The sequence below is a fragment of the Oncorhynchus keta genome, chromosome 17 (genome assembly GCF_023373465.1).
Source record: "Oncorhynchus keta strain PuntledgeMale-10-30-2019 chromosome 17, Oket_V2, whole genome shotgun sequence".
In the NCBI taxonomy this organism is placed as follows: Eukaryota; Metazoa; Chordata; class Actinopteri; order Salmoniformes; family Salmonidae; genus Oncorhynchus; species Oncorhynchus keta.
In genome coordinates, this window is record NC_068437.1 from 45,825,843 (window position 1) to 45,840,421 (window position 14,579).

General features: G+C 43.0%; 1 pseudogene; it reads right to left on the reverse strand.

The window, feature by feature from the left end:
- LOC118395933 (BTB/POZ domain-containing protein kctd15-like) overlaps positions 1 to 3,516 on the reverse strand; it is a 24,363-nt pseudogene extending 20,847 nt beyond the window's left edge.
- Between the last annotated feature and the right edge of the window lie 11,063 nt (positions 3,517 to 14,579).

The following is a 14,579-nucleotide window of genomic DNA, read 5'->3' on the forward strand; positions in this document are numbered from 1 at the left end:
GAACGGCGGTGGCTAGAAAGCCGGTGACGTCGATCGCCAAACGCCTCCTGAACAAGGAGAGGAGTCGACTTCGGCGGAAGTTGTGACAGTAAGGCCATTCTATTGACAATGTTTGTCTGTGGAGATTGCATCGCTGTGTGCTGCATTTTATACACCTGTCAGCAACGGGTGTGGCTGAAATAGCTGAATCCACTAATTTGAAGGGTTGTCCACATACTTTTGTATATATAGTGCATTTTTCAGTCATAGTTATACAATATTCTATGGGTTATCGCTCGATAGCACTACAGACAGATACAAGAAAACACATCTAAATAAATGCAGGGCTGTTCCATTGCTCCACATAACAATGCCAGCCTTGCCTACTCTTTTATAGAGCACACCCAGCTAGCACAAAATGTTCTAAGATGTTTCTTAGAGTTTGGGGAGAACGTGGTTGTCCTATGGTTATTTTGCATACAACCTTCCCACAACTTTCTGGGAATGGTGCAGGTTGCTTGGTTTTGGAACATTCTCAGCACATATGAAACTTACACTGAATGTACAAATGCTACATTTGTTTAAAATTGCCAATTTGGGGAGGTCAGTGCTGGAGACAAGATGGCAGCCGAAGTTTCAAAGGGTCGGACAAAAATGTATCTGACAAGATTAAGGATAAATTACCTGCTGTGGCAGGTGTGGTGAAGCTGGCAGAGGTTGAGCTTTATCCCGATGATAATAAAGTTTATTCTGTCTCAGTTGATGTGAGATTTTGTAGAGAACAGATCCTTGGCTTCTGATGTATGCATATGTGGTGTCAGGTTGGGTGGAGAAGAGGTTAGGGACTGTTGAAATGTTGAAAGTAACTCGAAGTGAACTCTTCCATCCAGAGGGAACAGGCACTCTGAACCACACGCCTAGGGACAAGAACTGTGTCTTGCTTTGCTCTTTGGAGCAGGGCACCATTGAAAGGAATGATAACTCGGGTGGTATTAAGTAGGGATGCACGATATAAATCAATGAAGATATCAGAATCGGACGATATTAGCTAAAAATGCCAACATCGACATTGGCCTGATGTCTAGATAAACGCTGATGTGCAAAACCGATGTCAAAGCTGATGTGCATACCTATATAACGAAGGTACGTGACGTAATGATGCCATGTAAAATGTTGCGCTTACACATGCAACACAGCATTCCTAACCTAGCCCACAATGTCTGCTGTGTGGATCGAGCAGTCAACAAGTCGAGCAGTCAATTGAAAGAGTAAGAACATTTCAGCGAGACAACTCAAGGGCGAAATCCATTAACGCCAAGATAAAGGAATTCATTGCCCTTGACAATCAACCATTCTCTGTCATTGGCGATGTTGGCTTTTGCCGACTGGTCGAGCACCAGTACACACTACCAAGTGCACTATTTTTCAGAGGTTGCCCTACCAGAGTTACACAGTACTATCGTCACTGCTATTAGATTCACGACTGACATTTGGACCAGCGATATCAGCTCCATGTACATGCTGAGTCTGACAGCACAGTGGGCCTTTGAGGATTTTGTACTGAAGAATGTCGTATTTCATGCTCATGAATGTGCTGGTTGTCATACTGCTGCTATTTCAACATGTTTGAAACTTGGAAACATGAACACACTAGCTAGCTCCATTCGAACAACTGACTGGAGAAATAAGCTCATCAACTGCGCCTGCAGCAGACGTGATACCCTCTGTCATTGCATTGAAACACCTGCTCAGCAAAATTACCGACACAGGCTGTGAACAAGCGATTCGGTGGCATTCTCCCTTTACTGTGTTGCCACCAAGACCGCTACTTTGATGCAGACAAGAAACAGGGTTTACATGAAATGTTACATACACAGCTGGACAAGATGGAAACGGACACAGTGACAGTGCACACCAAGAAAGGCCACGGACAGACGGAGCTGAAACTTCACTGCTTGACATGTATGATGAAATCCTGGTTGAGAATGAAACGTCTGAACGTCTGAACAACGAAACAGCACAGTAGGTAAGTCGACGAAATAGGTTTTGATTATGTTTTACTGGTAATGGGGACATACGTAAATGCCAACAATATAACTTTTTGGTCAGTGTGGTGTGTGTGTGTGTGTGTGTGTGTGTGTGTGTGTGTGTGTGTGTGTGTGTGTGTGTGTGTGTGTGTGTGTGTGTGTGTGTGTGCGTGCGTGCGTGCGTGCGTGCGTGCGTGCGTGCGTGCGTGCGTGCGTGCGTGCGTGCGTGCGTGCGTGCGTGCGTGCGTGCGTGCGTGCGTGCGTGCGTGCGTGCGTGCGTGCGTGCGTGCGCGCGTGTGTGTGTGTGTATAACCTTTATTTAACTAGGCAAGTCAGTTAAGAATAAATTATTATTTACAATGACAACCTACCCAGGCCAATCCCAGATGACGCTGGGCCAATTGTGCTCCACCCTATGGGACTCCCAACCACGGCCGGATGTGATACAGCCAGGATTCGAACCAAAGACTGTAGGACTGAGATGCAGTGCCTTAGACCGCTGCATCCATGTGTGTGTGTGTTAACTATTTAACTGTACTAGAATGCTTAAAAGGCCACTAAAAAGTTTAATATTGGTATCGTTTTGGGGGGGCAAGGAAATATCAGATATCGGCCAAAAATGTCATATCGGTGCATCACTCGTATTAAGTTTTGAGGAGGAGCAACTGAAATTGAAGATTCCGGTGTATGTGATGCCCACCGTTTGGTTCGACGCAGACCCAATGGAGAGCATGATGAAACAGAGAAGACACTGTCTGTCTTGCTGAGTTTTGATGCAGAGTCTTTACCCAACAAAGTTGGAGTTGTACAGAAGGTGTCCTATGCTGAGGCAGAATCTTCCATTTCAGTTGCTCCTCCTCAACTACTAATGCCACCCAAGTTATTTTTGAGAGGTTTCAGAGATGGACTGACATCCTCTCGAGTCAAGTGTCCTAACTCTATTGTGTGAAGACACCTTTAATAGTCCTATCTGCTATGGTGGGTTTTAAATGATTGGTAGACACACATTTGTTGTTGAGGTAGAACCTTCTCTATTCCAGAAACAATGGGGATAGGGTTAGGTGAAATGATTAGAGTAAAGGTTACCTAATGTGCAAAGTACTTGCAAAGTAGCAGTACATTCACTGCAAACAATGGCTTAATAAACACGGTTAAAAGACCCACACGAGATAAAAGCCATATACAATAGAACCCAGACCAATTTAAACTACAGTCTGTAATCACCAATCTGCCTGCCCCTCATAACCCACATTGAAACTTTGATTTGTATTTTCAAATACGACAGAAAAAATGTCACACAGACATAACACTGAACATTTAAAAACACAAGCTGCAAACCAACAATGGATACATACCCACGGTGTACTGAATTAGCTGTATATAATGGACTAAACAACTATTGGCTACACTCAGACTCATGTTAATTACTGTGAATGCAGAAAACCACGATAGGGTAGGCAACTGCCACACCCCACGATCGGGTTTAGCCTTATGTATTACGTCATATAGAAGAGCGCCGTACAACTCGTTGCGGCTCTATTAACCAAAAACACATGGGAGAGTGCACGCACTCCTATCCTTTTCATATGCAGACCAGAATCCCGCTGATCATTTTCTTCTTTGGTATATTGCATTTGCACAATTTAGTGTGCATGCCGCCACCTACTGGATTCCAAAAAACTGTATTTTTGGGAGGGTATCTAGACTTTACTATTTATATTTGTACTTTTTAAAAAACTTTTACTTCACTACATTCCAAAATAAATTATGTGCTTTTTACTCCATACATTTTCCTTGAAAGCCTAAATTCCTCTCAATTTCAGAGGCAGTCGGGAGGACCAGGGATGTTCTCTTGATAATTGTGTGAATGGCGAACTCACTAAACATATGCTTCGTTTGTAAATATTGTCTTAGTGTTGGAGCTTGCCCCTGGTTATCCTTAGATAAAAAATTCTAAATAAAATGGTACTGTATGTGTAACAGTATACCTTCCGTCCCTCTCCTCGCCCCAACCTGGGCTCGAACCAGGGACCATCTGGACACATCAACAACTGACACCCTGGAAACATCGTTATCTATCGCTCCACAAAAGCCACAACCCTTGCAGAGCACAAAAAACAAGTTCTTCAAGGTCTCAGAGCAAGTGACGTCACCGATTGATACACTACTAGCGCACCCCGCTAACCATTTCACACAGGTTACACTCACCGACCCTATTTGACCTACTTTTCCACAGCAACTAGTGATCCAGGTCACGGCACCAATGTAACAGTATTGCTTCCGTCCCAACCTCTCCTCGTCCCAACCTGGGTTCGAACCAGGGACCCTCTGTACACACATCAACAACTGACACCCTCGAAGCATTGTTATCTATCGCTCCACAAATGCCATGGCACTTGCAGAGCAAGGGAAACAACTACTTCAAGGTCTCAGAGCGAGTGATGTCACCAATTGATACGCTATCTAGCGCACACCCCGCTAACTAGCTAGCCATTTCACACCGGTTACACTGGATACATATGGTTTGCTTAAGATAAGGAATTTGAAATGATTTATACTTTTACTTTTGATACTTAAGTATATTTTAGTAATTACAGTTCCTTTTGATACTAAGTATATGTAAAACCAAATACTTTAAAACTTTTACTCAAGTAGGATTGTACTGGGCGAATTTCACTTTTACTTGAGTCATTTTCTGATAAGGTGTCTTTACTTTTACTCAAGTATGACAATTGGGTACTTTTTCCACCACTGCAAATTACCAAAATAAATAAATAAACTAAACCAAACTACTTTTCTGTTAAAAACAACAGATCTGATCCCGACACAGCCTCAAGAGGAGCCTGGGAAGGTGGGCCATCTCCCGGCGCCAGTACCCCTTGCAAGTCTTCCGATGTAAACTCCTGATGTCCCAAACCCTTTTCTGCCGCAGCCACAATAATGTCCAGTTTCTTTGACTTCTTTGGCACTTCAGCCTTACAGTTTATAACTGTGGCAATGAACACCCACAAAATAAACTTTGTTAACACACAGGGTGTCTTTTGACGAGCAGCAAACATTTACTATAGGCTGTGGAGCATCGACTACCATATGTTCACTGGCATTACTTGTTTTCTCAACCATTTAAATCGCTTCCGGATAGGAGATTTGATTGACCGCTCTAACCTTTGCCACCTCAATCTCCTTCTCCCTTACAGGGCACTCTAAGACCTCATGATCCCCACCACAATTGTAAGTCATCCTTCTACACACCGTTCTTCAGTATACTCCGTCCGTCTGACACACTTGAAACATGGCCAAATACTTTACCATTTTTACACGGCAATGGTTTGGGAACTAAAGCTCTTCCAGTGAATCTTACATAACCAAGTTTCACATGCGTAGGTAGATCTTTATTTTTTTTTAAACAGAACCGACAGACTCTACTCCTTGAAGCGCCTGCTTCACCACCTTCAACACCTCAAACGCATCTCCCAGATATGCATCCTTAATCAACAAACAAATTCCAAGAAGTTCCAAATTCCTCCACGCCAATTTGAGATAGTTTCCTTTCTGTTCCATTCTCTGACACTACTGTTGTCCATTCATCTTCACCAACTTTGCTCAACGCACTGATTCAACCCCCGGCAATCCACTTCCACCATCTTAATTCCCACTCATTTACCATGCCTTTATTTTTATACCAGCTTTTTCGTATATCTGAAAGGGGTAGGGAGTAAAAGACAAACATGGAAAAATAAAAGACACCTAAAGACCTAGTCATGATTCCTGCATTTTCACAAACCCTGCAACCAAATTACAGGTATCCGGTTTGTGTGAATGGTTCTCTGCTTTTTTGCCAACCTGATCTCAGAGCATTTTGTATTATTCCGTATGTAAATCCTGGACACTCCATTTAGTATTATATGTTACAAATTACAATTTGTGTTATATGTAACAAATTTCAAAACATACAATATGTTACACATGTTCAAAACGTATAATATGTTAGGAATTTGCAAAATGTATGATATGTTATGATATGTTAGCTAGCTGGCTAACGTTAGCTAGGCTAGGGGTTAGGGTAAAGGTTAAGGTTAAGTTTAGGAGTTAGGTTAAAGGGTTTTAAGGTTGGGGGAAGGGTTATCTAAAAGGTTTAAGGTTATGGTTAGGGGAAGGGTTAAGGTGAGGGCTAGGGGAAGAATTAGCTAACATGCTAATTAGTTGCAAATTAGCTAAGAAAGTAGTAAGTAGTTGCAAAGTTGCTAATTAGCTAAAATGCAAAAATTGTCAGTGATGAGATTTGAACTCTCAACGTTTGCTTTGCTAGACGTTACCCATCCACCCTGAGCAACCACACTGCTTTGGATTTTGCCTGTCAATCTGTCTTATGTAACCATACCAAATGTAACATATCGTACTAATTTGTTTCCCGGATTTACGTTTACTGTATTACGTCTAGTCTATGAGACCAGGCTGTTTTTGCAGGTAAATTTAAGTTGTGGCAAAAACAACCAGTTTTGATGTTTTCATCTGATTGTCAAACAATCACTTCAAAGGGCTCCTTTTTTATTAGCGCACATTCATCCCCCAAGAAAGGCATTGGGCGTGGATCAGCAAACCAGTCAGCAGTGGTGTAAAGTACTTCAGTAAAAATACTTTAAAATACTACTTGAGTATTTTTTGGGGGTATCTGTACATATTTGGTGAGTATGCAGACCATGGAAGAACTGGGACATTTTCAGCTTCCAGGAATTGTGAACGGAGCCTTGTGACATGGGGCCGTGCATTATCATGCTAAAACATGAAGCGATGGCGGCGTATAAATGGCACCATAATGGGCCTCAGGATCTCGTCACGGTATCTCTGTGCATTCAAATTGCCTTCGATAAAATACATTTATGTTCGTTGTCTGTAGCTTATGCCTGCTTATGCCATAACCCCACCTCCGCCATGGGGCACTCTATTCACAACGTTGACATCAGCAAACCGCTCGCCCAAGCAACGCCATACACGTTGGCTGTGGTTGTGAGGCCGGTTGGATGTACTGCCAAATTCTCTAAAATGACATTGGAGGTGGCTTATGGTAGAGAAATGAACATTAAATGATCTGGCAACAGCTCTGGTGGACATTCCTTCAGTCAGCATGCCAATTGCACTCCTTCAAAACTTCTGTGCTGTGTGTAATGATCTGTGTATTGATCATGCTGTTTAATCAGCTTCTTGATATGTCACACCTGTCAGGTGGATGGATTATCTTTGTAAAGGAGAAACTAACAGGGATTGTGCACAAATTTGTAGAGAAATCAACTCTTCGTGGGTGTGGAACATTTCAGGGATCTTTTATTTCAGCTCATGAAACATGGGACCAACACTTTACATGTTGTGTTTATATTTTTGTTCTCTATTTAACATTTACAATTCAAAGCTAAGGCATTGAAAGGCAAAGGTGAAAGGTTTCACAATAAACTGAAAGAGCACCCATGTCTTTTGTTTGATCTTATCTTTAATTAAAATGAGTGTCCCAATTAGTTTAATGTTGATGCATACATTGTAAAATTTGACTAAATACTGCCTCTATGTAGCTGTTGTGTGATGAAACATAGCCTACCGTGATAGGTGTCAAAAAGGCCTGCTTACATTTCTCCAACTCCAACACTCAGCTGTTTGCCAAAACACTGGCGGGCTGACCGCTTTGTTGTTGTTTTAACGGTGGGTTGACCCTTAAGCAAGAAAAGCTATTACGTTATCTGTTCAAGATGTACATGTTGCATTACGTTATCCGGCAAGTTATTAAATTAACTGGTTTTATTACATTAAATATCTAAAGTTATTACATTTACAAAAGTTATTAGATTAACCAGTGTTATTACACTAACTGCTGTTACAGGCCTCTTGGTTGAACTTCAGTTAACTTGTTAGCTTGTTGGAGTGCATATTCACACACTCATTTGTTTGGACTTATCCTTCTTAACACTCAGGTTGGAGTGTCTCTTTCAGCCCCACCATTTCTTCCCCAGAACTGTTTACTGTACAATAGAAACAAGACATGATGCGGTCAAACAACCTATATTATCCCTATGGGAAATTGGGTTAGTAAGCAAGAGTAACATTACCATTACAGTGAAAAACAGTCAAATACACTCCATTTACAAATAAGTGTCAGTATTTACAGCCATGACAAGAGGTTTGCATTGCCACTCCACAAGTCAAGTCAAATGGTGTTTTGAAAGTCATGAGGGAGTCTTAATTAACCACCAGATCCCTTCATTAATATATCACCCTGGACCTTTCTCATGGCTACCCATGTATTTCCATGGAAATATAATGTTTAATTGGAAAGTAATAAATATATAGATATTTTTAAACGTAATATACTAACTATTACTCTTGTTAAAAATATGAAACGGTACTACATTTGGTGAAGAGCACGTTATGACGTGTTTAGGACTCGAAACTCAAAGTTTAGAACTTGAGACTTGACTTGATACTTGTCGTTCTTGACTTGAGACTTGACTCGGACTTGCCTGTCTTGACATGGGACTTGACTTGGGACTTGAGTGCTAAGACTTGAGACTTACTTGTAACTTGTAAAAAAATGACTTGGTCCCACCTCTGGTATGTATTAATTTGTGGATGTCCATCTTCCATTTTGTATAACGTTACGAATTACAATTCGTATGATATGTTATGAATTCCATTTCGTATCAGTGGAAGCGGAGGACCCCCCGCAGTGAATTTCATAAAAATAAAAATAGTGAAATAATAAAAAAGGAATCCTTTTTAGATAAAGCTATACTAGATATATTCACGTCACCAAATAATTTATCAAAACCAGTGAAGGCTCTTGAGGAGAGGACGGGTCATAATAATGTCTGGATCGAAGCGAATGGAATGGCATTAAACCACGTGTTTAATGTATTTGATACCATTCCATAAATTCTGTTCCAGCCATTACCACGGGCCCTGTCCTCCCAAATGAAGGTGTCACCAACCTCCTGTGATTAAAACACATTGTTTTAAGGTCTATGGTAGCCTCAACAGCACTCTCTGGGGTAGCACCATGATGTAACTGGATGACAGCTTGTTTCCGTCCTGCTCTGGGTACATTGACTTCAATACAAAACCTAAGGGGTTCATGGTTCTCACCCCTTTCCATAGATTTATACAGAAAGTATGACAACTTCTGGACATCCTCCAACCCAACAGAGCTCTTGCAGTATGAACTGACATGTTTTTGATCCATCAAAGGATCAGATAATGAACCTCTGCTGAAAGCATAAGCTACAGCTAGCTAGTGCACATTTGATTTGCCACTTGTGCATCAATTGTGGTGAGTAGATGACTCAAAGAGAGAGAAAGACAATAGTTGAACAGTTTTGTACAAATTCATTTCTTCAAAAAATAATGAGAAACAAGAGAGAGAGAGAGAGAGAGAGAGAGAGCTAGCTATACATGTTGTATTTGTTCCCCCACTTTCACATTCACTTAACACTTTTGCTAGTTTAGCCTACTCAAACACCCGGCTCCAACGGAGAGGGATGCTATTTTAGCTAGTTGGCAATGGCTATCCAACACTGGAACTCTTCTAAGTGAAGGTAGCTTTTGGAATTTTAAATGTACTGCCACCAGGGTGCGCCGGTGTAACTGCTTAACCTCTTGCTGTACACTGTACTGCATGGCTGTAGCGAGTTTACTAACGCATTAGTTCTAGTAGCTAGCTATGTTGACTATAACGTTAGGTGACAACGATGTAGGCTGTGTGTAGCGGATCGCAGTTATGTTATGGTTTGGAAAGTTGTTTTTGCAAGGTCAATGACGTTTCGTCTATGAGACCAGGCTGAATAGATAGATTTTATTTACACAAATACATGTGCCACAATGGAGCACATTGGCAGTTAAAGAAACTCAATTGCAGTGCAGCTTACATAACATAAAGAGAGACCTAGTAATACAACAACATCAATTTGAACAACGACCCTATCTAGTGTCACTTAAAAAGCCTAACTAATGATGGGATTGGGATTTTTTATTTTTGCCTTATTACTTTACACTGCCCCAGTCTCTCTGTAGTCTGTGTTATATAACTCCATTATATGGGCTCTGTATTAAATGAATGTGTAACTCTTGAAGTGCAGCCATGTTCTTCTTTACAGGTATGACAGCAAAAGTAAGATGTAAGTTTAATGTAAAGTTAAAATAAAGTAATAACAAGCACATCTTATTTTTTTATTAGTCTTTTATTAAGTCAGGGTAACTTGGTCATCATGGCTACGTGTAACAGCAGTGTGTCACGCCTTGGTCTTAGTATTTTGTGTTTTCGTTATTTATTTGGTCAGGCCAGGGTGTGACATGGGTTTATTTTTGTTGTGTTTTCTTATTGGGGTTTTTGTAGGCATTGGGATTGCGGCTGAGTAGGGGTGTCTAGCATAGGCTTGGCTGCCTGAGGCGGTTCTCAATCAGTCAGGTGATTCTCGTTGTCTCTGATTGGGAACCATATTTAGGTAGCCTAGGTTTCACTGTGTGTTTTGTGGGTGATTGTTCCTGTCTTTGTGTTTGCACCAGATAGGGCTGTTTCGGTTTTCGTTATTTCATTTTGTTATTTTTGTAGTTTCTGTATGTATAGTTTTTCCTTCATTAAAATATCATGAATCATCATCACGCTGCATTTTGGTCCGATCCTTGTTCTACCTCTTCGTCAGAGGAGGAGATAGAAGAGAGCCGTTACAGAATCACCCACCACACCCGGACCAAGTGGCGTGGTAACAGGCAACAGCGACAGCAGGAGCAGCGATCACAGGACTTCTGGACTTGGGAGGAGATATTGGACGGAAAAGGACCCTGGGCTCAGCCTGGTGAATATCGACGCCCCAAAGAAGAACTGGAGGCGTAGAAAGCGGAGAGGCGCTGGTATGAAGAGGCAGCACGGCGACGCGGATGGAAACCTGAGAGTCAGCCCCAAAAATGTATTGGGGGGGCCTCACAGGGAGTATGGCTATGCCAGGTAGGAGACCTGCGCAAACTCCCTGTGCTTACCGGGGGGCTAGAGAGTCTCCAGCCTGTTTAGCGCAGCCAGAGCCTCTCTCCTCTCCTGCGCTGCCGGAGCCTTCCGCCTGTTCAGCGCTGCCAGAGCCTTCCTCCTCTACAGCGCTGCTGGAGTCTCCTGCCTGTTCAGCGCAGCCAGAGCTGTCAGCCAGCATGGAGCAGCCTGAGCTGCCAGTCTGCATTGAGCAGCCAGAGCTGCCAGTCTGCATAGAGCTACCAGTCTGCATAGAGCAGCCAGCCTGCATGGAGCAGCCTGAGCTGCCAGCCTGCATGGAGCAGCCTGAGCTGTCAGTCTGCAGGGAGCAGCCAGAGCTGCCAGTCTGCATAGAGATGCTAGTCTGCATGGAGCAGCCAGAGCTGCCAGTTTGCATGGAGCAGCCAGAGCTGCCAGTCTGCATAGAGCTGCCAGTCTGCATAGAGCAGCCAGAGCTGCCAGTCTGCATGGAGCAGCCAGAGCAGCTAGATCCGCCAGTCAGCCAGGATCCGCCAGTCAGCCAGGATCCACCAATCAGCCATGATCTTCCAGATCTGCCAGTCAGCCAGACTCTTCCAGATCTGCCAGTCAGCCAGACTCTTTCAGATCTGCCAGTCAGCCAGACTCTTCCAGATCTGCTAGTCAACCAGACTCTTCCAGATCTGCCAGTCAACCAGACTCTTCCAGATCTGCCAGTCAACCAGACTCTTCCAGATCTGCCAGTCAACCAGACTCTTCCAGATCCGCCAGCCAGCCAGGATCTGCTGGAGCCAACTACCTGCCTGAGCTTCCTCTCAGTGCTGAGCTTCCTCTCAGTACTGGGCTTCCCCTCAGTGCCGAGCTTCCCCTCAGTGCCGAGCTTCCTCTCAGTGCCAAGCTTCCCCTCAGTACCGAGCTTCCCCTAAGTACCGAGCTTCCCCTCAGTGCCGAGCTTTCCCTCAGTGCCGAGCTTCCCCTCAGTCCCGAGCTTCCCCTCAGTCCCGAGCTTCCCCTCAGTCCCGAGCTTCCCCTCAGTCCCGAGCTTCCACCTGAGTCCCGAGCTGCCCCTCAGTCCAGTGGGGTCCTTGGTGAGGGTTATTAGGCCTAGGTCGGCGGCGAGGGTCGCCAATCAAAGGACGCGTTACAGGGGGACTAAGACTTGGTTGGAGTGGGGTCCACGTCCCGAGCCGGCGCCGCCACCGTGGACACACGCCCACCCGGACCCTCCCCTATGGGTTTAGGTGTGCGGCCGGGAGTCCGCACCTTGGGGGGGGGGGGTTCTGTCACGCCTTGGTCTTAGTATTTTGTGTTTTCGTTATTTATTTGGTCAGGCCAGGGTGTGACATGGGTTTATTTTTGTTGTGTCTTCTTATTGGGTTTTTTGTAGGCATTGGGATTGCGGATGAGTAGGGGTGTCTAGCATAGGCTTGGCTGCCTGAGGCGGTTCTCAATCAGAGTCAGGTGATTCTCGTTGTCTCTGATTGGGAACCATATTTAGGTAGCCTAGGTTTTACTGTGTGCTTTGTGGGTGATTGTTCCTGTCTTTGTGTTTGCACCAGATAGGGCTGTTTCGGTTTTCGTTATTTAATTTCGTTATTTTTGTAGTTTCTGTATGTATAGTTTTTCCTTCATTAAAATATCATGAATCATCATCACGCTGCATTTTGGTCGGATCCTTGTTCTACCTCTTCGTCAGAGGAGGAGATAGAGAGCCGTTACACAGTGAGAACCCCTCTGGGGCCCGAACTGACTTCAGTATTACTCAACCAATATTCCCCCAATTATACAGAGACATAGCAATACTATCACGACAACAGTATTGGAACAATATGAAAGTGTATCGTGGAACTATTATTTTCAATGTTCAAATCCAGCAATAAAAAAGGGCTTCAGTCAAAATGAAAATATAACGCAGAAAAATACAGAGAAATACTTCAATGTAAACACCTCTCCCACTCAATGATGAGCTCTGTACATCATCAGTCATGCATTCACAACAAAAATGTTGATGAAATGAAATATAATAAATAATCATAAATACTGTAAGTAACACTGCCTGTAATGAAGGGGTAGCTCTAGTGGGGGCTGGGACAAGTGGCTAACCTGGTGCAGCTATGGTCAGTCAATACTCAAGGAATTTAAAAGCAAAGTAAAGCGAGCAATCATACACATAAAATACATATATTAAGACTAACACATTGAATAAAACACATGCAATTACACACATGCAAGACAAGAAAACGACGTAACGTAATTGTTCAAAGCGCTTCAACACCACTCCATCATAATGAGTCACTTCAAAAAACAACTTCAAAAAGTGCAGGATGGCAAAGAAAGAAATAGTATTTTAGTCTACAGGAATCTGTGTATGATCACAGGGAAAGAATATGCATGAAGTTAAAATGCTCCATCATTCTTGCCAATGCAGTTTAGCCAAACAAGTCCAAGTTTCTAGTGTGGTAGTGCTGTAGCTTCTGTAGCCACTACTGTTTTTGACAGGAGGATGTACGAATGGGGCTTGAGAGGAGGAGAGACAGGGTGAGGAGAAGTGAACTCCCCGGGTGACCAGGACCTTTCAGCCCTCCTGTCCAAAGTCCTCTGTGAACTTCCTGATATTGAACAAGTCCTCAGTGTTGACTGTGGGCCGTGTGGGGGATAGTGAGTGCAGCATGTCAGACTGGAGGGCAGAGGGACACAGAGAAGACCAACAAAAGCATTAGCATGGTTCAGCAATTACACAAATGTGAGAGTCAGTGTGCAATGCCAGGATGTGTAAGTTGAAACAACATGTTCCAGCATGTTTGTGAGCTGTGAATGTAAATGTCAATGAACACAGTGAGTATGTCTGTGCTGTGAATGTAAATGTCAATGAACACAGTGAGTATGTCTGTGCTGTGAATGTAAATGTCAATGAACACAGTGAGTATGTCTGTGCTGTGAATGTCAATGTCAATGAACACAGTGAGTATGTCTGTGCTGTGAATGTAAATGCCAATGAACACAGTGAGTATGTCTGTGCTGTGAATGTAAATGTCAATGAACACAGTGAGTATGTCTGTGCTGTGAATGTAAATGTCAATGAACACAGTGAGTATGTCTGTGCTGTGAATGTAAATGTCAATGAACACAGTGAGTATGTCTGTGCTGTGAATGTCAAATCAAATAAAATGTTATTTGTCACATGCACCAAATACAACAGTGAAATACTTCCTTACAAGTCCTTAACCAACAATGTTTTAAGAAGTTAAGAAAAAAAAGAAAATAAGTGTTAAGTAAAAAATATATAAGTAAATATATAAGTAAAAAATAGAAAATAAAAAGTTACAAATAATTGAAAAGCATCAGTAAAATAACAATAGCGAGGCTATTTACAGGGGGTACCGGTACAGAGTTAATGTGCGGGGGCACAGGTTAGTCGAGGTAATTGAGGTAATATGTACATGTAGGTAGAGTTAAAGTGACTATACATAGATAACAAACAGAGAATAGTAGCAGCGTAAAAGGGGGGCAATGCAAATAGCCATTTGATTAGCTTTTCAGGAGTCTTATGGCTTGGAGGTAGAAGCTGTTGAGAAGCCTTTTGGACCTAGACTTGG